Genomic DNA, 24,215 nt, shown 5'->3' with positions numbered 1-24,215 from the left:
GCAGTTCTTCAAAATGGGTATTATAATTAAATTCTAGCCAATCCAAAGGCACTTTAAACCATGTTTAAAGGTTTTCCCAAGCCAATTAGAACACTGGTTGGTCTAACCATCCAGTGTGGATAAATATGCTAATTTATGCAGAGATGACTATTGTAGGAAGGCTTAGCCTGAACCGGAAGCCAATCGCCTTCTGATGACATGGTGTCACACAATGGATTTTTTTTTTTTTTTTTGCCAGTCCGGGGCTTGAGCTCAGGGGCTGAGCACTGTCCTTGGACTTTCTCAAGACTAGAGCTCTACCACTTGAGCCTCAGCACCACTTCCACCTTTTTTCTATGTATGTGGTACTGAGGAATCGAACCCCGGTCTTCATGCATGCTGGGCAAGCACTCTACCACCAGGCCAAACTCTCGCCCCACACAATGGATTTAAAAGAAAAAACAAACTACAAAGTATACTTTATAAATAATGATGGAGTGGCAGTTACCAAAATAAGATGTTGTTGTTGTTTTTAGAAAAGGTCTTTTGTTGGATATGACAACACTGTGTGCCTGACTTGACATTTATTTCTTTGCCAAATAGTTTAGTTACAGTACCCTTACTTAAGAAAGCAAGGTTTATAAAGTATTTTTTGGTGCTGGGGATTGAACCAGAGTGTTAGAGGGATACTAACTGCACACTGAGCCACACTTCCAGCCCCACCAAAAAACGTATTGCCTTATAAGGGGGTATAGAAAACAAAGAATAATTTAAGTGCTAAATCTAGGCATTCTTTTATTTAGGACCTCCCTGTACCTGGAGACAGGCTTTCCTAGTAATCCACACTGTCACCTGCATCATAAAATAATTTTAGAACCTATTGAGGCTCACATTTGTATTTCTTACACCTGAATTACATTGTTATACAATTAACCTTTTACCCATTTTTGATGCTTATTTGAACAAAAAGACAAACAAAACTCCCACTGTATTTTGTGGGCTTTTGTAGTCACCGGAGCTGAAAGGAACTCTCTTCCACTTTGGGCTATGATAATTAACATTTATTTAAATGCTTTGGCTACTTGACGGTTTCTGGGGAAGCCTCAACAATTGGGAGATTTAGTGCAGGTGGTAATTATACCTGGGCCTAAGAGTGCTAAAAGGTTCTGTAGCTTTTTTTTTTAAACAGGGACTCTTCAATGCAAACTCCACAAACTAAAGCCACCGGAACTGCTGGGGGGGGGGGGTCCTGAATGTGATTCGTGTGTCTCAACTCTGGTTTAGCGCAGTGTTGTTTTTTCTTTTCAGTTGACATACCCTTTTCACAGATCCGTCTAACCTGCATTTAGGGAACGGAAAGGGGTTTTGCCAAGGAAAAGTTTCCTACCTTTTTCCTTTTTGCCAAGGAAAAGTTTGGCTACCCCCACGGTGTGTTAAGTAACTGTTCACAAGCGACGTTTCCGCGTCTTTTAAAATGTATGCAGACTATCAGTCTAAGCGAACACGTTCGTGACAGCCCCGTCCCTCAAGTTAAAGCCCGCGTGTGGCGAGTGCAGGGAGGAATCAGCATCTTGTGGATCCCAGAAAGGAAGAAAACCTTAAAAAATCCCAATGCGTTTCAGTTACAGCGAATCCCAAAGCAAACGGGCGTCCTCGGCCTCGAAGGCCGATTTTCTATTTAATTAAAATCCTAATCCCCCTTCCTTCTTTCTTTCTTTCTTTCCTTTTTTTTTCCTTCCTTTTTTTCCTGCCAGGCAAGAAGCGAAGTTTGGAGGTAGACGAGGAGCAGGCGAGCGGTGCGCCCGGGCGCGGAGCATGCAGGCCGGGCGGGCGCGGGGAGCGGGCGCCCGCCGCCCGGCGCGGGGGTGAGCGAGAGAGAGAGAGAGCGGAGCGCGTGTGGCCGGCGCCGCTCGGCCGGGAGCTCCCGCGCCCGCGCCCCGCGCCCCGCGCCCCGCGCCCCGCGCCCGCCGCCGCCGCCGCCGCCGCCGCCGCCCCTGGTGCGATGGCGCAGAAACCCCGTTGACAAGGCACTGCTTTTTCATGACGGTGAGTTTCCCTTTGAGTGTATTATAATTTTGTGATAAAAATTTCAAGGAGAAACACACACACACGCACGCACACTCACACACACACACTCACCCTGCCTCCTTCCTCCGGGGAGGGGAGACGCGGAGGGGGGCAGGAGATCCATCTCCAGACAGACAGAAAAGAAAAGAGGAGCAGATTAAACATCGAGTCGCCAAAACCAGGATATTAGGTTTCAGCCCCGAGAGCTATTGGCTAGGGCTGTGTTTTCTTGGGGGGGGTGGGTTTGTGGGTGGGTGATGGTGGGGTGGGTGGATGTTTAATGGACACGGAGAATCGAGTGTTTATGCCTTTCCCTGCGCCGCCCGCCCGCCCGCCGGGCCCGGGAAGCCCAAGTTCAGTGTCGCGGGCGGCGGCGGCGGCCGGGGCCCGGCGGGTGGGGGCCCGGCGGGTGGGGACCCCGGCGCCTTTCTTTTCCTTTTTTTTTTTTTTTTTCCCTCCCGCGGATGCAAATTTCTGGAGCGGGGAGAGGGCGCGAGCGGGGCCGCGGGGTGGGGGCGGCGGGGCGGGCGGGCGGAGGGGAGGGCAGCGTTTTAATGACTCATTGATTGAGCCGGGGGAGAAGGAGCGGGGCGCGCGCGAGCGCGAGGGTGTCTTCCGCCCTCCGGAGCCGCCGGGGCTCGGCGCGGGGAGGCCGGCGGCCGGCCGGGGGCAGGGAGGGCGGGCGGGCGAGGAAAATCAGCTTTCCCAATCTCCTCCCCTTCTCGCGCCCGCTCCCCCCGCGCCCTCCGCGGTCTCGGGCGCTCCCGGGTGGGAATCGCATTTGCTTTCTCCTCCACAAAATGGACACCGCGGCGGGGCGGGGAGGGCGGCGGCCCGGAGCCTCGGCTCCTGCCCTGGCCCGGCTTCCGCCCGCCCGCCGCCTTTGCGGGCCGCCGCGAGGCCCCGGGATCCGGGCCCACTCCGGGCCCGCGGCGGGCGCCCGCCGGCGGGGCCGCCGCGCCGCTCCTTCCCCGGCCGCCCGGCCCCGGTGCCCCGGCGAGGACCCGCGGCCTGCACGCGGCCGGGCCGGGCCTGCGCACCGGCGCGCCGGCTCCATTTTCTTTTTTAATAATTAAAAAATAATTTTTTTTTGATCGAGAATCCCCGGGCCCGACGCGGCCGGCGCCCCCCGAGTCGCCCCGGGGCCCGGGGAGGCGGCGGTGGCGGGGTGTCCGGAAGGCGCTAAGATGGCGCTGGGCCTGGCCCGCGGCCAGGGCTGGTGGCGCAGTTGCTCGGCAGGCGCCATCTTCCCTAGTGGCGCGGGCGGCGCCCTCGGTGCAGCCTCGCGGGCCCGGGCGCCGGGAGCGAGCGGCCGCCGGGCGCCGGCAGGGGAAGGCGGCACGGGGGGGGGGGGTCCCCACCACCCCGGAGGCCCGGCCGCGGGGCGTCCGGGAGCGGGGGCCCCTCCGACCCCGCGCCTGGCCCCGGGCTCGGGGAGAGGGGCGCCGCGGCCCGCCGGCCGCCCGCCGCTCCTCCGGCCGCCCCGCCCCGGGGGTCAGGGCCTTCCGAGCACGGACCGAGGACGAGGGTCGGCTCGGCCGCCCGCGCGCCCGTGCTTTTCGGTTGGTCGTGGGGCGGAAGAGCCCGGCCCGGATCCCCGCTCCGAGTCAGATCGGAGGGGCCGAGGCGGCGGCGGGGCTCTGGACGGGATGGGGGTGAAGGAAGGACGGGGCTTTCCCTTTACTCCTCCGGCTCTCCAGGTGTGTGCGCTGGAGAGGCGCCTGCACCGCCGTGAGGGGTCGGGAATGGTTCCCGAGGCCACCGGGGGTGGCAGTCATGGCGTCCCGCCGGGGGACCCTCCAGGAAAACCTGCTCCGCTCTTGACGGCTTCTCATGGTCCTGGGTTGGGTGCCCCATCTAACTCCTGTCAGGCGTCCCTGCAGGGTTGGTTTTTAGGATCTCTTTCCTAGAGGAGGAGAATCGACGTGGGTCGAGGTTTAGTGCAGTCAGGGTTTTGTTTGAATTGGCACAGTTAGCATGGGGTCCTTTTGCTGTGTAAGTGTGATCTCCAGTCTTGAGTGTCAGAGTCAGCGGAGCTCTGTGACCGCCCTTCTCTGCGGGACCGGTGGTGCCCTTGTGTGCGCGCTAATGGTGGGGCTTGAACTCAGGGCCTCGGTGCCTCCCTTGAGCTCTTTGCTAGTGAGTACGCTGCCACTTGAGCCACAGTTCTACTTACTGCTGTTTCGGGTGCTTATCTGGAGAGAGTCTCCTGGACCTCCTTTTTGGGGGGGTGGAGGGAATAGCTTGTTGGAGATAGTCTCACAGGCTGGCTTTGAACCATATTCCTTAGACCTCAGCTTCCTGAGCAGCTATGATTGACAGCATGAGCTACCAGGCCTCCCCACCAGCCCTAACCTCAGTTCTAGCTTTGAACTTACTGCTCTTCCCAGCCCCTTGTAATATTGACATTCTGGCCTGCTGAAGACCCCTCCTCTCCCAGCAGGATTCTGTGTCCACTTGACCCCAGGGTGTATTTGGAACTTCTTACAACTATGCTAGCACTCTGCTTCCTTCTCATTGCAACAGGAGAGTTAAGGACTGCATGGCATACAGTTTCCTAGCTGCCATTCATCAAATGGTTAAAATTTGTTTAGATTTTTTTTTGGGGGGGGGGTCAGTTGTGGGGCTTGGACTCTGGGCCTGGACACTGCCCTTGAGCTCTTCAACTCAAGGCTACCACCCTACCCCTGGAGCCACAGCACCACTTTGTTGAGTGGGAGCTCCTTTGTACGATTACATAAAGATAATACAAATATATAAAAATTAAAAATAAGGTAAATAAAACACTGGTACTTTTCATATTGTTAGTATATATTGCCTTATTTTTATTATTTTTATTTTGCGTGTGTGTGCGCGTGCGCGTGCACGCGTAGGCGTAGGTAGGTAGGTAGGTCATAGGGCTTGAACTCGGCCTAGGTGCTGTCCCTGAGCTCTTCAGCTCAATATATTGCCTTATTTTTGTAAGAAGTTATGTTATATACCAGCTTTCTAAGTTTAGCCAGACCAACTAGTTTAGTCAAGCCTGCAACATAAATAGAATTGAGTGCAGGATTTGGATAAAGAATAGTCACAAGATACAAAAGGCCTTGAAATAAAGATAAATCATTGTAGGGGTTTTGTTTTGTTTTGTCATTGGTGATGGGTTTTGAACTCAGAGCCTAGGCACTGAATTTTTTTGCTAAAGGGTATCGTTCTACCACATGGAACCCTAGTTATATTTCTGGTTTCTAGGTAGTTAATTGGAGGTAGGTCTCAGGGACTTTCCTACTTGGACTGAGATCTCAGCCTCCTGAGTAGAGTAGCTAGGATTATAGGCTTTTTTGTTGTTGTGTGAGCGCTCTCAATTCCTGGAGCTTAATCCAGGGTCAGGGTGCTATTCCTGAGCTTTATCCCTCAAAGTTAGTGTTCTGCCACTTGAGCCGCAGCTCTGCTTCCAGCGTTTTTTTGGTGGTTGACTGGAGATAAGAGTCTCACAGACTTTCCTGCCCAGGTTGGCTTCAAACCGAGTAGCTTAGTGTGAGTTACAGGTGTGAGCCACTGGCTCCTGGCCTTTCCTAAATTTTGAGTTATAGAAACATCTTTTAGGTTTGGGGGAGAAAAATAGACAAGTTATTGTAAACATAAAATCAAATAAGGACAGAATGGATAAAAATACACGTCAGAAACAGGTTCAGATGTGACTTGAGAATCAGGTGGTGATGAAGTCTGGATCATGCATTTTAATTTATTCTCATTACTGTTATGCTTTGTAACTTAGGAAAGTGGCTAAGATGCTTTTTTGTGCATATTTCTATATTTGTCTTCCATGTTGGAAGACATAAGGAGCAGTGATTACACCTTGCTACCTACCTATAGTGAGTTTCTAGTTTCTAATATTTCTTGTGGGTTTTTTCCTTGTTTTTCCTAAGTGCCAAAATAATTATCTTTGGCTAAAGTTCAATATTACTTGAAACAAGAGGAAACTGAAAATAACTCTGGGAAGGGTTGCTTTATTTCTAAGCAGCCTTTACTGGAACTTAAAAATAAGGAACTAGCAGCAAGTAGGGAAGGTAGGATACAGCTGAGATTAAAGATTCTTAGGTGTCTTGTGGGGCTGAGTTTGGCCAAGAATAGTCAAGGAGGGTTTTTGTGTTTTTTTTATTGTTTTTTGCCAGTCCTGGGCTTGAACTCAGGGCCTGAGCACTGTCCTTGGACTTTCTCAAGGCTAGAGCTCTACTGCTTGAGCCTCAGCACCACTTCTGGCTTTTTTCTATGTGTATGGTAACGAGGAATCGAACCTGGGTCTTCATGCATGTAGGCAATCACTCTAGCACCAGGCCAAACTCCCGGCCTGCTTTTTTTTTTTTTTTTTTTTTTGTGGGTCATAGGGCTTGTACTCTGCCTAGATGCTGTCCCTGAGCTCTTCGACTCAAGGCTACCGCCCTACCCCTGCGCCTGGGCACTGTCCCTGAGCTCTGGCGCAAGGCTACCACCCTACCCTTGAGCCAAGCTCCATTTCCCGTTTTCTAAAGGTTAATTGGGAGATAAAATCTCAGGTCCTTTTGTGCCTGGGCTGGCTTTGAACCTTGATCCTCAGATACCAGCCTCCTGAGTGACTGGGATTACAGGCGTGAGCCACCGCGCCCGGCACTTCTGGCTTTTTCTATGTATGTGGTACCGAGGAATTGAACCTGCTTTCTAGGCAAGCACTCTATACCACTAGGCCATGCTTCCGGCCCCTCAATGAGACTGGAAACACAAGCTTGTGCTTCCTGGGAAACACTGGTGTGTTCCCGAATGTCCTGGGAGCCAGGGCTGTGTGTGGAGGAAAGGCTTGGTGACCAGGAGAGAACAGAGTCCTGCAGCTGGCGTGCTCTTTCAGCACTTCTGTAGGCTATGGGAGAGTTTTTAGATTTTATGCCCGTGGTGTGGAGAAGCTAGTGAAAGGGGACCAGAGGGCGGTGGCTGCTGTCAAGTGAGATCAGCACAGTAGTGGCTAGGGCAGAGATGGCTTTTAAAGCCATGAGGAACAGAAGTTTTTGCTTTTGTTTTTGTTTTGATGTGTTGGTTGTGGGGCTTGAACTCTGGGCCTGGGTGCTGTCCTTGAGCTCTTCAACTCTAGGCTAGAGCTCTACCACTTTGAGACACAATGCCATTTCCGGTTTTCTGTTATTTTGAGATAATAGTCTCATGGACCTTCAGCTCGGGTTTGGCTTTTAATTGTGATCTTCAGATCTCAGCCTCCTGAGTAGCTAGGATTAGAGTCATGAGCCAGCATGACTCCGGCTCAGAAGTGCATTTTCTTTCTTTTCTTTGTCAGTCCTGGGGCTTGAACTCAGCCCCATCATCCCCAGGTACTGTCCTTGGGCTTTCTCAAGGCTAGCACTCTACCACTTGAGTCACAGCACCACTTCCGGTACTTTCTGTGTAATGTGGGACAGGAATCCAACCTGGGGCTTTGTGCTTGCTAGGTAAGCACTCTACCACTAGGCCACACTTCTGGTCCAGAAGTACATTTTCATGTAAGCTCTAAGTAGCCAATAGGGAGAGACTAAGGCAGCAGAGAGACAGGAATGGCCCAAGGAGCAGACCTTGTACACGCCATGCCAGCAGTGTGCAGCCTAGCTGGAGGCAGAGTGGCATGGATGGGAGTCAGGACAGAGGGTGCTTTGGTGATGGCCTTTGTTCTCAGTGGGAAGAAGGTAAGGCTAGAGACTGAGGCAGAGGAAGAAGGGTGGTAGTTGGTTGCAAGAGTGACAGGCACCTTGCGTTGAATGAGGAGCTTAGAGAGAGCAGGTAAGGCTTGAGGGACGCTGAGTGCTTCGCAGGGACTCACCCAGGCTGGTTGGATGCATGGTTTTCTGACAGCAACAGTTGCTGTTACAGAGAGCAGGCAGGTGATTGAAGAAATTCCTCTGCAGAACCATGAGTGCTTGCCCACGATTTCCTGTTTTCCTTGCTGAGCCTTGCCATGTCAGTTGGGAGGCAAAGCAAAAGAAGGTGTGAGGGTGAGGACCATGAATTGACCCTGAAAAATCACGAAAATTGCAGCATACTTAAGCAAGATATTAATAGGGTGAACATGAAATGGAATATATAGGAATGCTACACGGTCCTGTTTTAACTCTGAAAATAATAGTGGGAAAAATGAGCAGATGGATATTATTTTAGTTTGGGACAGTGAGGAACTCTGGAGCCGATGGCCGTGGCTATTTAAAAAGCGTGTATGTAGTGTGCCATTGGCTGTGCAGTGGAAATGGTTAGGTAAACCCAATGGTATACTTTACTACAATGAAAATGAAGTAACATTTTAAACATTTAGTATTAAAATACCTGTGGCATATTGTTACTTGCTATCTCCTGTACATACACAGCCCTGTTATTTTTTTCTATGAAGAAAATTGCTTTAGAAATCACATCTCAAAGGAAGTATCCCCCCTCTTTCATTGTCACCCCAGACTTGAATGTAACTGCCAGTGACCTGCAGACATTGCAGAGTGAACTTGGCCTTCTTTGGTCTTCTCTGGCTGTGTGTGGATTCCTCTTCTACCCTTTATCACAGCCCTAAACAAGGCAGGCGAGCTGGAAGCCTGGGCAGTGCAGATGCTGATAAGCAAAGAACAGCAGCTTTTCAACCTGGCAGACGTCGGTGGTGGCCTGCTCTGTTAGAGGGATCTGGAGAAAAAGAAATGGGAAGGCTGCTGGCTACAGCGGGTGCTCCCAGCACTTGACAGTTTGAGTTTAGCCTGGGCGGGGGACGGGGGGGGGGGGTCTGTACTGTCCTGGAACCCAGTGCCTGGGTACTGTTTCTTATTTGCTCTGCCACATGAGCCACTTGGGTTTTTTGTAATTGTAGGTAAGAGTCTTTTGGACTTTCCTACCCTGGCCAGCTTTGAATTGTAGTCCTTACATCTTAGCTTCCTTAGCAGCAAGGATTTCTTGAGCCCCTAGTGCCTATGGAGATTTTTTTTATAAGTGTCAAGCAATGCTGAGTTGATATAGTACTTTCCTTTAGTGCTTTTGTCTTTCCTCTGTGAATCTGTGCTTGCTTTCTCCGGGTACCCAGACCTGACTACAGAATAAGGGAGAGCAAGAGGAAGTAGAAAGGGGAGAATGGGAAAGTGGGGGTTGCAGACTCATTCCTGGCTTCTCACTGAGGATCTGGAGTCACTTGTGGGGACTGTGGTGGGAGGCTTTGAGCTTAAAGGGAGAGGAGCAAGTTGTGGGAGGGGGTGTGGCTGGCATCTGCCCAGACTACTGCAGGACGTGCCCTTTCTGTAGTCGATAGTGTTCTCTGGTGGACAAGGAGGCCTCAGGGCCAGGGAGTTGACAGGAAGGGGAGAGGGTGCAGGCCAGGAAGGCACTGCCTAGTGGAAACCTTTTCATTTGTGGGCACAGCCATGCCCATATGGGCTTGCCCATCTCTAGTGCATTTCAGGAGAGCTGAGGGTGGAGGGAGCAGGCTGGGGTGGGGGCAGGAGGGGAGGAGCTGGGGCAAGGCCTCCATGTGTCCATGTGTGCCTCCATTCAAGACTTTTCTATGCCCGATGCTTCTACCCAGATGCCCCTGTGTACTTACCAGCTGTAACTTACCAGGGTCTGATTTGTTTCATTACAAATACATGTTTAATAAAGTTGCGAAATGGAACATTTTCTGCTTTTGTGGGTTCTTTGGCTACCTTGAAAACATGAAGCGCTCATTTGCTCCAGTTGAGTCCCCAGGGGAGTGGAGGTGTCACCTCCCCCCCAACCATCAGGAAGTGCACTGGGTATCTTTGCCCTTTATCTTCACACATTAGGAAAAATAATTGGCTTAAATTTTACATTATTTCACTTTGGTCTGTTCAGCATACACAATAAACTTCTTTCCAAAGAGGAGTAAGTAGGGAGTAGTGGAATTTCCTTCCCTCCTTCCTTCCTTCCTTCCTTCCTTCCTTCCTTCTTTCTTCCTTTTCTTTTCTTGTCAGGCTTGAACCCTGGGCCTGAGTGCTGTCCCTGAGCTCCTCAGCTCAAGGCTATTGCCCTACTTGGCCTGGGTTTTGTCCCTGAGCTCTTCAGCTCCTGGCTACCACCCTACCCCTAGAGCTTCAGCTCCACTTAGTTTCTGGAGGCTACCTGAAGATAAGTGTCTCACCGACTTTGAACTGCGATCCTCAGATCTCAGCCTCCAGAGTAGCTAGGATTACAGGAGTGAGCCACTGGCACCTGGTATATTTTCATAATGAAAATTGTGTACAAGAAAGCCTAACCCTAGCAGGCAACAGCAATTTAAAAAAAGTAAAGACAGCTGTCTGTGTGGATTCCGAGTGAGCTGATGTGTGGTGGGACCCCGGGGGAGGGCACAGCCCTCTCGGGGCACGTGGGTAGAGCAAGTGTGGGAGAGACAACCAGCCCTCCTCACCTGCCTTACTAGTAAGCCCCATTTGCAAAAAGGAAGAATTTCACAATCTGCTGGTCTTATAGTAGTACCAGATGTGAGAGAATTTCAGAATGCACGCATGTCAGTTATTAAGAGTTCCTTGCAGTACACTTCAGATCTGACCCCTTTTGTATATGTGTTTTGTTACCAGGGCCTTTCGTTACACAAGGCCTCACTTGTTTCCCTTGTTCCCCCACTTAAGCCATGCTTTTTGCCAGTTCCTTTTTTTTTTTTTTCTTTGTTTTTATTGTCATTGTGGAGCTTGAACTCTGGGCCTTTACGCTGTCCCTGAGCTCTTCAGCTCAAGGCTACCACCCTACCCCCTGGAGCCACAGCCCCACTTCCCGTTTTCTAGTGGTTCATTGGAGATGAGTCTCAGGGTCTTTATTGCCTGGGCTGGCTTTGAACTGCTGATCCTTGGGTCTCAGCCTCCTGAGTAGTTAGGATTACAGGCGTGAGCCACCACATCCAGCTTCCTGGTTATTTTGGAGATGGAGTCTCATGAGCTTTTTTCTTCCCTGGCTGGCTTTTAGCCTCAGTCTTTCAGATCTTAGCCTCCTGAGTAGCTAGGCTTACAGGTGTCAACCACCAGCTCCTGGCATATCTTTAGTTTTAGAAGCAACTTCTACAGTTATCCACCCACAGAATAAAAACTTTGTTTTGGTCAGATTTTTTTTTTTGCCAGTCCCAGGCTTGAGCTCTGGGCCTGAGCACTGTCTTCATGCATGCTAGGCAAGCATTCTTACCTCTAGGCCAAACTCCTGGGCCCAAAAAACATCTTAGTTACTCGTAGTAAAAATTGATTTTGAGGTTTTTGGAGAATTTTTTTTAATTTCCTAGATACAAATATGCATACTTAGAAATAGGCTGTTGCTTTTTTTTGTCGGTTGGTCATGGGGCTTGAACTTGGCCTGGGCCCTGTCCCTGAGCTACCACCCTACCTCTGGAGCCACAGCCCCACTTCCCATTTTCTAGGGATTAATTGAGATAAGAGTCTATCTTTAGTGCCCAGGCTGGCTTTGAACTATGATCATCAGATCTCAGCCTCCTGAGTAACTAGGATTACAGTCATATCCCCCCACTCCCCCTTGAGTCTCATAGTTTTCTAGTGGTGATTAATTGGAGATTAGAGTCTCATGGACTTTAGTGCCTGGGCTTTTTACTTTTTTGTTGTTTGGCCAGGCTTGGGGCTTGAACTTGGGTCCTGGGCACTGTTCTTAGACACTTTTTGCTGCAGGCTATCACTCTGCCACTTGAAGCACAATGCCACTTCCAGCTTTTTCTAAGTGTTTGGTATTGAGGAATCAAACCTAGAGCTTCATGCATGCTAGGTGAGCACTCTATCACTGGGCCATGCTCCTGGCCCTGCTGCATTTTTATTTTGTGTTTATATTTTAATTCTCTAGATCTGTGGGAATTGTTGAAATTTAGAAATTGTGGAAACCCACCTCTAGGTGTGACCACGCTTAAAGTTTATACCTGGAATGTGGAGCAGTTTCTAGTTATAGGTCTCCACATGGCTTTCTTTTTTGTCACTCTGGATGGCTTTTTTTTTTTTTTTTTTTTTTTTTGGCGTGGGCTCTGTCCTAGACCCTCTCTTTTGCTCAGGGCTAGTGCTCTGGTATTTGAGACACAGCTCTACTTCCATCTTCTTCGGAGTACTTTACTTGGGCTAAAAATCTTACTTTCCAGCCTTGGCTGGCTTCAAACTGTGATCCCCAGGTCTTCGCTTCCTGAGCACCTAGGATGACAGGCATGAGCCACTCACTTTATAAGATGAGGTCAAATCCTAAAAACTTGAACTGTTAGAGAATAACGTATTCCTAAGACGACACTATAAAGATTCATGAAGCAAGAGGAAAAAATATGATCAATAATACAGCTACAAATCTGTTCTATCTTAAGTGATGGGAGATAGAGTCCAAATGAGGAAAAATGCTTTCTTTCCCAGGAGAGTGTTGGGTGTCAGTGTGGACAAGACTGTGTTCTTAATCTTGGGTACAGCTCAGGTCCACACAGCTCAGGTCCACACTGCTCCAGAATCATGTTGTTTTAAGTGAGTGAGGTGACCTTGAAAAGGAAATGTAGCTAGGGGTAGTAACTCACACCTGTAATCCTAGCTTACTTGGTAGGCACCGATCAAGAAAACAGTTTAAAAGCAGCTTGGGGAAAAAATGTTGATGAGATTCCATCTCAACTAAAAAAGCTTCAGGAATCATAAGGAGCTGGACTACTGTTGGGAATAAATTCAAGCCCCTGTTCAGGGGCTAAGTGTGTGGTTTAAAGGGTAGAGCACCTTCCTAGCAAGTGTAAAGCCCTGAGTTCAAACTCCAGTACTACCAGAAAAAAATAAGCCCAAAAATGAGTATAAAAAATGTTTAATTTTAGGGACCGGGAGTTTGGCCTAGTGGTTAAAGTGCTTGCCTAGCATGCATGAAGACCCAGGTTCGATTCCTCGGTACCACATACATAGAAAAAAGCCAGAAGTGGTGCTGAGGCTCAAGTGGTAGAGCTCTAGCCTTGAGAAAGTCCAAGGACAGTGCTCAGGCCCTAAGCTCAAGCCCAGGACTGGCAAAAAAAAAAAAAAAAAAAGTTTAATTTTATTATCTTTCATTTCAAACATTTGTATAGAAACTGGAAAATTATGTGACTTAAGTAATTATTTTCTTCTTGGAATGTTCAAAGAATGAAGATAGGATTTTTTTTTCCAGTCCTGGGGCTTGAACTCAGGACCTGGTCCCTGTCCCTGAGCTGCTTTTGCTCATGGCTAGTGCAGTACCACTTGAGCCACAGCGCCACTTCCAGCTTCTTCTATGTGGTACACAGGAATGGAACCCAGGGCTTCATTCGTGCTAACCAAACACTCTACTGCTAAACCACATTCCCAGCCCTGAAGGTTAAGAATTTTTTTTTTTTGTCAGTCATGGGGCTTGAACTCTGGGCCTGGGCATTGTCCCTGAGCTCTTCAGCTCAAGGCTAGTGCTCTACCATTTGAGCCACAGCACTACATCCAGTTTTCTGGCAGTTAGTGCAAGGTCATGGACCTAAGTACCTCGATCCTCAGATCTCATCTTCCTGAGTAGCTAGGATTTTAGGCATGAGCCACCAGCGCCCAGCAAATACATTCTTTCATTCATTCATTTATTTATTTTCCCTAGTCCTGAGACTTGAACTCAGGGCCTGAGCACTGTTGATGGGCTTTCTCAGGGCTAGGCACTCTACCACTTGTGCCACAGCCCCACTTTTGGCTTTTTTTTTGTGTATGTGGTACGAAGGAATCGAACCCAGGGCTTTGTGCTTGCATGGCAAGCACTCTTACCCCCAGCCCTCAGGTAGGGTTTTTCTTCATCCTGTCTGCACTACTGAGGTTGGCAGGTTGCTGCTGCCATCCTGTGTTCTGGCATCATCCTCAGCACAGATGCTCAAAAATATGTTTTTTGCAGGGAAGAGATATCCCCATTCATGGATTTCCTTCCCTTAAATTCTGTCCAGAGACCTTCTAGGGGGCAGGCAAGGCTGTCTCCATTACTGCAACCCAGGACTACTTTTCAGCGTCCGAAGTGAATCACCTCAGTCCAGCAATAAACACCTGGAATTCCTAACAGCAGAATATAATTCACCAAGTATTTTTATGCTTCCTTACCACACAGTTGCCGTTTATCAACATTGGCTAACTGGAACTAAGAGCCTCGTGGACTTTCCTGCCCAACCTGGCTTCAAACCACCGTCACAGTTCCTCCTGTGGCTAGGATTACAGGCATCAGCCACCTGCACCCAACTAGAAATGTTTTTATGTCAGATTATTTTGTCAGGCAGAAATATCTTCTGTGTATATGTGTGTGTGTCGTTGAGCTTGAACTCTGGGCCTGGGCGTTGTCCCTGAGCTCTTCAGCTCAAGGCTACCACCTTACCCCTGGAGCGGCAGTGCCACTTTGGTTTTTCTGGTGGTTAATTAGAGATAAGAGTCTCATGGACTTTGGTGGTTGGTCTGGCTTTGAACTGAGATCCTCAGATCTCAGCCTCCTGAGTAGTAGAAATATCTTCTATCATAAGATACTTTGACAGATTACTTTCCTCTAAGTAGTTCCCTGAGTTACCAGTCAGCCCTGTTATTTTTTATTTATTTATTTTTACCATAATCCCCATACTCAAGAGTAGAAGGAGAAATGATCATGATGAGTTCATGCCAGGGCTATACTGAAACCAGCTAAGATCCTGCAAAAAAACAAAGACCTTAATGCACTGAACAGTTACATCTGTAACTAAATTATAATAACCATTAGCAATTATTTCAATAAAAACTCAGTATATACTACATTGTGAACTTTGATTCTGACAAGGGAGCCCTAAGACTTCAGCCGACCATAGAGGACAGAATTATAAACTTGCTGGGTGGGTTTTTATTTGAGGAGCCCTGGGCCCCTCATCTGAGCAAGCATCTCTGTCCTGAGGCCAAAGTTGAGTGACTAATTACATTCAAACAGGGATGGCTTTTTATTGCTTCTTATTGTAAAAGGAAGTATTTTAGGCACGTTCAAGTGCTTTGCCCTCACCGAGTACTTTGTGGCCATTATCAGCCCCTCCTCTAGAGCATTTCATCTCCCACTGAGCATGTCCTGATAACTACAAGTGTACATTCTAGTTCTCATACCCTTGGCTGAGGACTGACAAAAGTATGCACACTAGATATTTTGTTTCTTAGAGCTTAAACATGGGATTATAATTGAGCATCTTTTAAGTCTGTGAAAACTCACTGTGACATTTTGTATGGAGTAATATGCTACATTTATATGTAACTATTCTCTCCAGTCACTGTTAAAACCTTTGTTTTGTTTCTTTTGTTATTTGTTTTGTTTTTGTGTGCTAGTCCCAGGGCTTGAACTCAGGGCCTAGGTCCTGTCCTTGAGCTTTTTTGACCACAACTAGTACTTTGCCACTAGACCCACAGCTTCACCTCTCGCTTTTTGGTGGTTGCCACAGCACCTCTTCCTCTTTTCTAGTGGTTAATTGGAGATAAGAGCCTTACAGACTTTAGTGCTCAGGCTGGCTTTGAACTATGATCCTCAGATCTTAGCCTCCTGAGTAGCTAGGATTACAGGCGTGAGCTACCACACCCAGCTCCGGCTCCAATATTTTTTAAAGTTTTTTTTTTTCTTTAAAAATTGATTTCGCAAAAAAAAAAAAAACTTGATTTCGCAATACACTGTCCTACCAAACATGAGTTTCTGATTTCATACAATGGAATTTTGTTTGTCAGTAGTGTTGCATGTTTTTATTCAGCTTGTTTTTGTTGGAATATGCTGTAAAACCAAAATATTTTGGGTATTACTCATGGCAGAGAGCAACGCAAGTCAAGAGTTCACCTAATAATATTAACTAGATTACTAGTACCAATGCTTTCTAAGAGAAAAATGGCCATTTCCAAATATTTTAAAGCATTTCCATACCTGCAGATAATCATACATACCAAGTACATTTACACTGACAAATGGTAAAGAAAGATTAGCCAAGTCAAAGAACTGACACCTGCTGTGTTACTAGAGACATCAAATGTCAAAGAGGCAGATCCTGAATTCCTTCTGGACAGATGGGGTGCACAGAGGCACAAAATGAAGTGTCATCGTAATGGGCTAATCTATATTCTGTTATTGAAGCCAGGAATCCTATAAGTCTCAGCAGTGTCCAAAGACACCATTTCAGAATGCGTGCTAGAAAATTTTAAAGATACACAATGCTTTCTAAGAAGGATTCCTTCAGAGGTAGGCTTCAAGCTAAGTTTTGAATAATGGTTGAGATTTCAATAGCTTTGTTTATTTATTTTTGTTTATTTTTGCCAGTCCTGAGGCTTGAACTCAGGGCCTGGGCACTGTCCTTGGACACTTTTTACTCAAGGCTAGTACTCTGCCACTTGTGCCACAGCACCACTTCCGGCTTTTCTGAGTAAGTGGTACCAAGGAATCGAACCTAGGGCCTCATGCATGCTAGGCGAGCACTCTACTAGGCTACGCTCCCGGGCCTCAGTAGCTTTAGAAATGAGGCAGCTGTCAGCTGGGAGGACAGATGTGGAAAGTTCTTGTGTCTAGAGGCTGGGAGAATGGCACTTGAGTCAGAATGGATTTCAAAGGGGAATGGGGAGTAACTTGAGCTTTACAATGCTTTCTTTTGCTCTTCCACTGGCACAATCTGGTCTCCAAAGTCAAAACGTACATTCTTGGAGAACCCAAGTGTACTTCGGAGTACAGGGCATCAGAAGCACCTCTCCCTGGCCTGCCTGCTTGTGGGATCCTTAGGTCTCAGCTTCCTTCGTAGCTAGGATTCTAGACATGAACTGTCAGGACTTGGCTTTGAGGAATATTTTAATATCTAGGTTGTTTCCTCCAAATAACCTTTCTTAAGTCTTTTTCCTCTTCTCCGTTTGGAGAATGAATTCAGTCCTTGAAAAACCTCAGAGGCAATCATACTGAAGTGGACACCTGCTTTTTATTACACACTAATATAATTATGAAAACATTACCATGTTTTCTTCTAGCACACTATCATTATTTCATAAAAGCCCAGCAGCCTCACCTGAAGCAGCCTGGAGCCACTGCCCACAGCCCCAGCCAGCACTTGACTCAAGCTTTCTGCACTGTAACAAACCACCCTGCCGTCTCCCCCCAAATAAGAGTTCTTTAGAACAGGGATCCTGTCAGAAAGCTTACAATGACCAATTCAACAGCATCCAAACCATTAAAATGTCATCAGAGGGAAAGGTGGCAGTACTTTATATCCTAAATGACTTTAAAAGACGTGTCCTGAATTAAGTTTCTCATGGCAAATTTTTTTTTGGGGGGGTGGGTCATGGGGCTTGAACTAAGCCTGGGCACTGTCCCAGAGCTCTTCAGCTCAAGGCTACCACCCTACCCGAGATAAGAGTCTCCGGTCCTGGGTCCTTTAGTGCCTGGGCTGGCTTTGAACCTAGATCCTCAGATCTGAGCCTCCTAAGTAGCTAGGATTACAGGTGTGAGCCACCAACTGCTTTACTTTTTTTTTTTTAATGCCATTCCTGGGGCTTGAACTCAGGTCCTGGGTGCTGCCCCCAGACTCAAGATTAGCAATCTAAGATATACCCATAAATATACCTCATATAAGGAGGTAAAGATGACAAAGTCATCAGGAAAGTGAGCCACAGCTCCACTTCCGGACTTGGTTGCCTGGGCTGGCCTCAAATCACAATCCTTAGGGCTCAGCCTCCTGAGTGACTAGGATTCTAGACGTGAGCCAGCATTCGCATTTGTTTCCATGTTACGTTGTGATATTGTCATTCGGTGCTCACTGCCTGGAACAGCACACCAGCACACCGAGGATGGTAAATGCTTGTTAAGTGAGTAGTGAATCTTCTTTACCGTCACTGAATTAAAGCAGCAGGGTTTCCATTCCTGAAGCTATTCTATTTTTCAGGGGAGGAAACAAGAGGAGATATGGAGAAACTGCAAATTAGACAGCAGTGCCCCCTGCCCCCGCCCCGCTCCTGCGGGATGGGATGTCCTGCTGTAACTCATGCTGATGATGGTGCTAAATGGTTCCACCTCCTAAAGCGATTTCTTCAAAACCTTGATGGATTAACAGACGAGGTTTACCTTCCTACCTGCCCCGGCCCGCGGGGTAGTCAACTAGGGCTCGAGGAGGAGTAGACCTGAATGAGAGACAAACCAGACACAAGGAGGGAGACCAAGACAGGTTTCTGATCAAGGTCTCAAACTTTATTTTTGCACGGCTGCTTATATATTCTCAGGGAAGGTAATTGACATGGGACAGGTTACTAAGCAACATCATTTGCACCTTATTCTCCAGGAATGCACCGAGGACGAGGGTTAAAGATTATTCTACAGGGCAGGGTATTAGTCAAGCTTATCTTACATGGATGAGGTTTTACAAACCCCAGGTGTTCTTATCAGTTAGATTCCACGATACGGCAGCTTAGCTTGGCTCCTGACACCTACCTAAAAAAAGTTAAAAACTGGGCTAGAATTATGGCTCTCTAGTGGAGATAGCCCGAGGAAGGAGGAGGAGAAGAGGGAATTCATTTGAACTGGGCTGAATGGGTACGAGGTAGCTCATTCCTTACCTACTCAAGAAGCTAAGATCTGGGCTGGGAGTTTGGCCTAGTGGTAGAGTGCTTGCCTCAAAGACCCTTGTTTGATTCTATGTATGTACTACATACATAGAAAAAACCAGAAGTGGTGCTGTGGCTCAAGTGATAGAGCTCTAGCCTAGAGAAAGCCCAAGGACAGTGCTCAGACTCTTGAGTTCACAGTCCAGCATTGGGGGGGAAAAAAAGCAAGCTTAAGGTATGAGGATCATGAGTGTGACCTGATATAGGATACAGCTTAGGGTGATACAGCTAACACTCACAGAGAAGGAGATCTCCATAGAAACCACCCTGGAAATCTGCAGTCTCTTCCTTTAGCTCTTCAGTTCTTAGCCCCACCCCCGGCTGTGGGGCTGGAACTCAGGGCCTGGGACCCTGTCCTTAAGCTCTTTCACTCCAGACTAGTCCTCTATGACTTTGAGCCACAGTGCTACTTCTGGTTCTGGTGATTAATTGGAAGTAGGAGTCTCACAGGCCTTCTTCCCCAGCTGGCTTTGAACCTGGATCTTCAGATCTCAACCTCCTGAGTAGCTAGGATTACAAGCATAAGCCACTAGCGCCTGGCCATTTTGTACGTTTTTTTTTTTTGTGCGGGGCACTTCTGGGACTGAACCCAAGGCTTGCTCTACACCATAGAGCCACGTCCCAGCCCTTCACTGCAGATGTTTGAAGAAACTGCTCAAGTTCTCAGAAAGAAGAAACAATACTGGGAGCTGAGAATAGTTAATGTTCTCATCTACAAGAGTACAGAACTCTTCATATGTGGTGGGATATCAGGAGAAGTTTATGGAACAGTTCTGCCTCAGCAGAGGGCAACATTACCCTCTACTAAAGACTGAGAAAGCTTATAGGCAGGCCTCTAAAAACTCAAGTTGTTCAAAAGTAAACTAATTGTATCAGGCAAAGCATAGAAATAGCTAGATGGATATAAAACTATTAAGTACCTGTTATAAAATTATCATTTACGGGGGAAGGGACATTGCCCAAAACTACAAGCAGAGCCGAGCGTTGATTACACGCAGTGCTTAGCTTTGCTTCCCTATCCTACCAGAGTTTCAGAGAATTTTTTCTTTGTCTGTTTGTGGGGCTCATTACCTGACTTATAAAATGGTAACCCCTGGCCGGGAGTTTGGCCTAGTGGTAGAGTGCTTGCCTAGACCCAGGTTCGATTCCTCAGTACCACATACTTAGAAAAAAGCCGGAAGTGGTGCTGAGGCTCAAGTGGTAGAGCTCTAGCCTTGAGAAAGTCCAAGGACAGTGCTCAGACCCTGAGCTCAAGCCCAGGACTGGCAAAAAAAAAAAAAAAAAACAATGGTAACCCCTTTGTAGAACACCTTGATAAGTAAAAGTACAATTATATTTTGAGAAGTACATAAAGTTAACATTTTACCCATGTCCAGGGAGGCATAGTGGTGCATGCCTGTAACCCCAGCAGGCAGGAGGTTGAGGAAGGAGATTCACTCTGAGGATGGCCTGGGCGATGCCATGGGATCTCATTCAAAGGAACAGTGGCCAGGCACCTGTGGCTTTTACCTCGAACCCAAGCTGCTCAGGAGACTGAGATGGGAAAATCTCAGATTGAAGCCAGCATGGGCAGAAAAGCCCTAGACTCTATCTCCAATTAGCCAACAGAATGACAGAATCATTTTTTTTTTTGCAGGGGTGGGGGGGCCAGAGGAGGATTGGAACTCATGCTAAGCAAGCATTCTCTCACTTGAGCCATACCTGTACTCTAGAATCTAAAATGTTTATGGCATGGAATTTTTCAGTCTGTTATGATTTCTGTATCTTATGACATCATACCACATTCTGAGAATTTTTATTCATTTATTCATTTTAATTTTTTCGTCAGTCATGGCACTTGAACTTAGGGCCTGGGCATTATTCCTGAGCATTTTTTGTTTTTTTTCTCAATGCTCTCTTACCACTTTGAGCCACATTGCCATTTCCGGTTTTCTGGTGGTTAGAGAATAAGAATCTTACTGACTTCCTGCCGGGACTGGCTTCCAGCCACAGTCCTCAGATCTCAGCCTCCAGAGTAGCTAAGATTGTAGGCATGAGCCACTGGCACTCAGCCTGTTCTATAGTGTGAGCTTTTTTTCCTCATTTAATTCTTCAGTCCATTAGGAACATTTTAGTCACATTGAGGTGTAGCTCTACCTTCCCCACCCCCCCATGTTTTTGTCACTTTTATGCTGTTCTTGATTAAAAACTATTCATTAAAAGCTATTATTCAGCTATTATTGACTCCATGAAGAACAGTTTAAGCTGGGTGCTGTTGTCTCACACCTGTCTTCCTAGCTATTCAGGAGGCTGAGATGTGAGGATGGTGGTTTGTAAGCCAGCCCTGGCAGAGAAGTCTATGAGACTTTTATCTCTAATTGGCCAACAAAAAGCTGAAAGTAGAAGTAGGACTCAAGTGGTAGGGCACCAGCCTCGAGTGAAAAACCAAGCAAGAGCCCAAGGCCCTGAGTGCAAGACCCAGAACTGGAATACACACACATAGACACAGAGAACAAGTTAACATAGTTTTAGTTTTTAAAGGGTGGTAGCAAGTGTTCCAGACGGTCATTTCTGTTTGTGGCCTGCCAGAACTTCGTAGGTGTTCCAGTCCCTTCCCTTGGTTGCAGATCTTGTTAGTTAGAGCTACCATTACTCAGGGGACTCGTCTTGCTCACTATCTGACTGTGCAAGACCTGCAAGATATCATCTCACAATCTGGGTGTTTCCCCCTCAGGTCTGCCTGTGTTAGACGCCCCACCCGGGACCCAAGGCAGCTTCCCAGGGAACACCTCGCCTCACTCACGGGCCATGTGCACTCTACATGGTCCTCCATCTTAGAATCAGAGGACTTTTCCATCATTTGACAATATCTTCGCAAGGGAATTATACTACATTTTGTCATTATTTGCAGTCATGGTGTGGATCACTTGAGATGGAGGTCAGAGGCGGCGTCAGGAGGGCCTGTGTGGTAGGGCTGCTGCTGACAGCCTCCAGGAGGCTCTTTGAAATCAAGTGCTCCACCAGCTTCTCCCATGGGGAGAGAAGGGTTCATGGTGCCTAGCTTGAGTGAGGCATTCAGTTCAAACCCCAGCCCTTTAACATTTTGTTCATTTTTTTTTTTTTTGCCAGTCCTGGGGCTTGAACTCAGGGCTTGGGCACTGTCCTTGGGCTTTCTCAAGGCTAACTTTCTGCCATTTGAACCACAGCATCACTTCTAGCTTTTCTGTGCATGTGGTACTGAGGAATTGAGTCCAGGGCTTCGTGCATACTAGGCCAAACTCCCAACCAATTTCAGACTTTTCTACCCAGGCTGGCTTCAAACTATGATCCTCCACTCTCAGCTTCCCTAGTAGCTAAGTATACAGGTGTGAACCACTGTTGTCCGGCTGTTAGTTCTTTAAGGAATAGCTTACTACATTAAGCCTTGGGATAGCAAAAGTTCTGTAGTAGGGATACCTGGGTGACAGGACTGGTGCTGTGACACACTCCTTCCTCCCACCATGTGTAAACCCTCAGGGTGGGTAGCAGATACGGGACCTGGGGAGGGGTCTAACAGGAGAGTCAGGGCAGTTATGAACAAGGTTTTGGTGTAGGCTCTTTCTCACATTTTAAATTACTTCTTAATAATGATTTTGGTGGGGCCAGAGCATGGCCTAGTGATATAGTGCTTGTCTAGCATGCACAAAGCCCTGGGTTTGATTCCTTGGTACTACATACACAGGAAAAGCCGCAAGTGGTGCTGTGGCTCAACTGGTAGAACGCTAGCCTTGAGGATGCCCAAAGACAGTGCTTAGGCATTCAAGCTGAGTTCTTGTTGCCAGAACTGGCAACCACAAAAAAAGTTTGATAGATGATTTTATGTACTGGTTGATGTTTGTGGTGCTGGGGACAAACCCTGGGCGCCCACCCATGTGTGTATATTGCCCCACTGAGCCAGACTTGCAGATGCTATCAAAACCAGACCGACAAGATGAACTCCATTGATAGAGCTACTGGCCCCTGTGGCTCACACCCACAATCCCGGCTGCTCAGGAGGCTGAGATCTGAGAAGGGTTTGAAGCCAGCTTAAGCAGAGAAGTCTGCGAGCTGCGTCTCTGGTTAACCAGCGAAAGGCCACAAGTGGAGTTGTGGCTCGAGTGCTAGTGTTAGCTACGCTTGAAAAAGTGAGCCTAGTCTTGGCACACACACAAAAAGAAAAAGAAAAAAAGACATCCACTTCATCCACTTTGTAGACTTAGTTAGCTGCGTGTCCCAAGCAGCTAATTTATTCCACATGCTTGCCATGTCTGGGTGACCGCACAACATGTGATGATAATGACCTTGAGCCAGTGTGCTGGTACTGCGTGACGTATCGGGAACCAAGGAAGACGCTCGCTTGCGCAGATCAGCCATGATTCCGGCTTTCCCTCAGGATCCTTTCATTGCTGAGAAGTCTTGGGAGCTAGACTTCACATGGCCGTCGGTGCCCACTTTGGACAAACTTCTCCCAGCTTTCCTTCCTCCGTTCTCACCCATCTTCTCAGTGAAGACCCCGAATCACCCAGCATCTGAACAAATTAGCCAGTAATGGGAAGGCCCCACCTGAGGATACTTACCCGCTCTTCCCATGAAAATCCCTCTGTCCAGCACGAGTGGGTAACTGGAGAGGAAATGGCAGATGCGAGAGAGAGAAAGAGAGAGAGAGAGAGACAGAGAGAGGGGGGGGAGAGGGGGAGGGGGAGAAGGAAAGGGAGAGAGAGAGAGAGAGAGAGAGACAGAGAGAGAGAGGGAGAAAACCATTTTGTAGAGCTTGTTCCTCGGCCTTCCCCGGGCGTGGCCCTCTTCTGGGCATCTCTTCAGGACTTCATTCCTCCGTCCAACTGCCGTCCACAACTGCCTTTCCAACTGCTTCAGAACTCTTGGCCTTGGCATTCTGTGATGTAAATTCATTCCACGCATGGCTTGAAATGGGGGCGCAGCAGTGTTGCCAGGTGTCGGATCACTAGTGTAAGTTGCCTGGATCTCGGGGGAGAACCACGCTTGGAATTCGTACGGTTGTGATTGTTTCAGCCAAAGCCCAGTCACTGTGCTGGCTGTGCCGGGGACCATGGCCGGCTGGCCAGGCAGGGAGGCAGCCCAGGGCCTGAGCAGGGCAAAGTTCTGCCTGGCATTTTCTCTGTGCGGCATTTTTGGGCTAGCTATGGCTAGACTGGCATTGGACAGCAATAGCATTTCTGTGGACAAGAGCCCCTGGGCCCTGCCCGCTGCAGCCTGGGCTCGCACTGCCTGGCACAAGGCAGTGAGATTGCTCCTGGCTCCAGATGCAGAAAAAGAACCCCCTTCCTGGCTTCCTACCCATAGCCAAAAATATGGCAAGAAGTCTGGATTGTTCTCCAACCCCTAAACGCAAAGACCTCTGACTCTAGGAGATGTGCTTTAGACAGATGTGTGAGTTCGCCCCTGTTGGCTTACACTTGAGGAAGTTGCCGTTTGCTGTTTCCAGGCCCTGGGTGAGTGCACCACAGGGCGGCATCTGCCAGCTATCTTTGATTTGTTTAGAATCTTTTCTCTTGAACTTGAGGATTGGTTTATAATAAAAAGCAATTTAAATTCAGTTCTTTTCTTGTTTTTGCGGGTTTGAGCCTCCTGCATGCCCAG

General features: G+C 48.1%; 1 protein-coding gene across 1 annotated transcript in view; it reads left to right on the top strand.

The window, feature by feature from the left end:
- Window positions 1-1,949: 1,949 nt before the first annotated feature.
- The window catches only part of Bicral (BICRA like chromatin remodeling complex associated protein), a 47,650-nt gene continuing 25,384 nt past the window's right edge, over window positions 1,950-24,215 (top strand). The window contains exon 1 of the mRNA XM_090355647.1: window positions 1,950-2,025. The gene's annotated coding sequence lies outside the window, so the exon portion shown is untranslated. The remainder of the gene's footprint in view (window positions 2,026-24,215) is intronic.

Source organism: Megascapheus bottae, chromosome 22 (genome assembly GCF_031878675.1).
Source record: "Megascapheus bottae isolate mThoBot1 chromosome 22, mThoBot2.hap1, whole genome shotgun sequence".
NCBI lineage: Eukaryota > Metazoa > Chordata > Mammalia > Rodentia > Geomyidae > Megascapheus > Megascapheus bottae.
The sequence above is the reverse complement of the archived record's forward strand: the minus strand, read 5'-3'. Positions and strand labels throughout refer to the sequence as shown.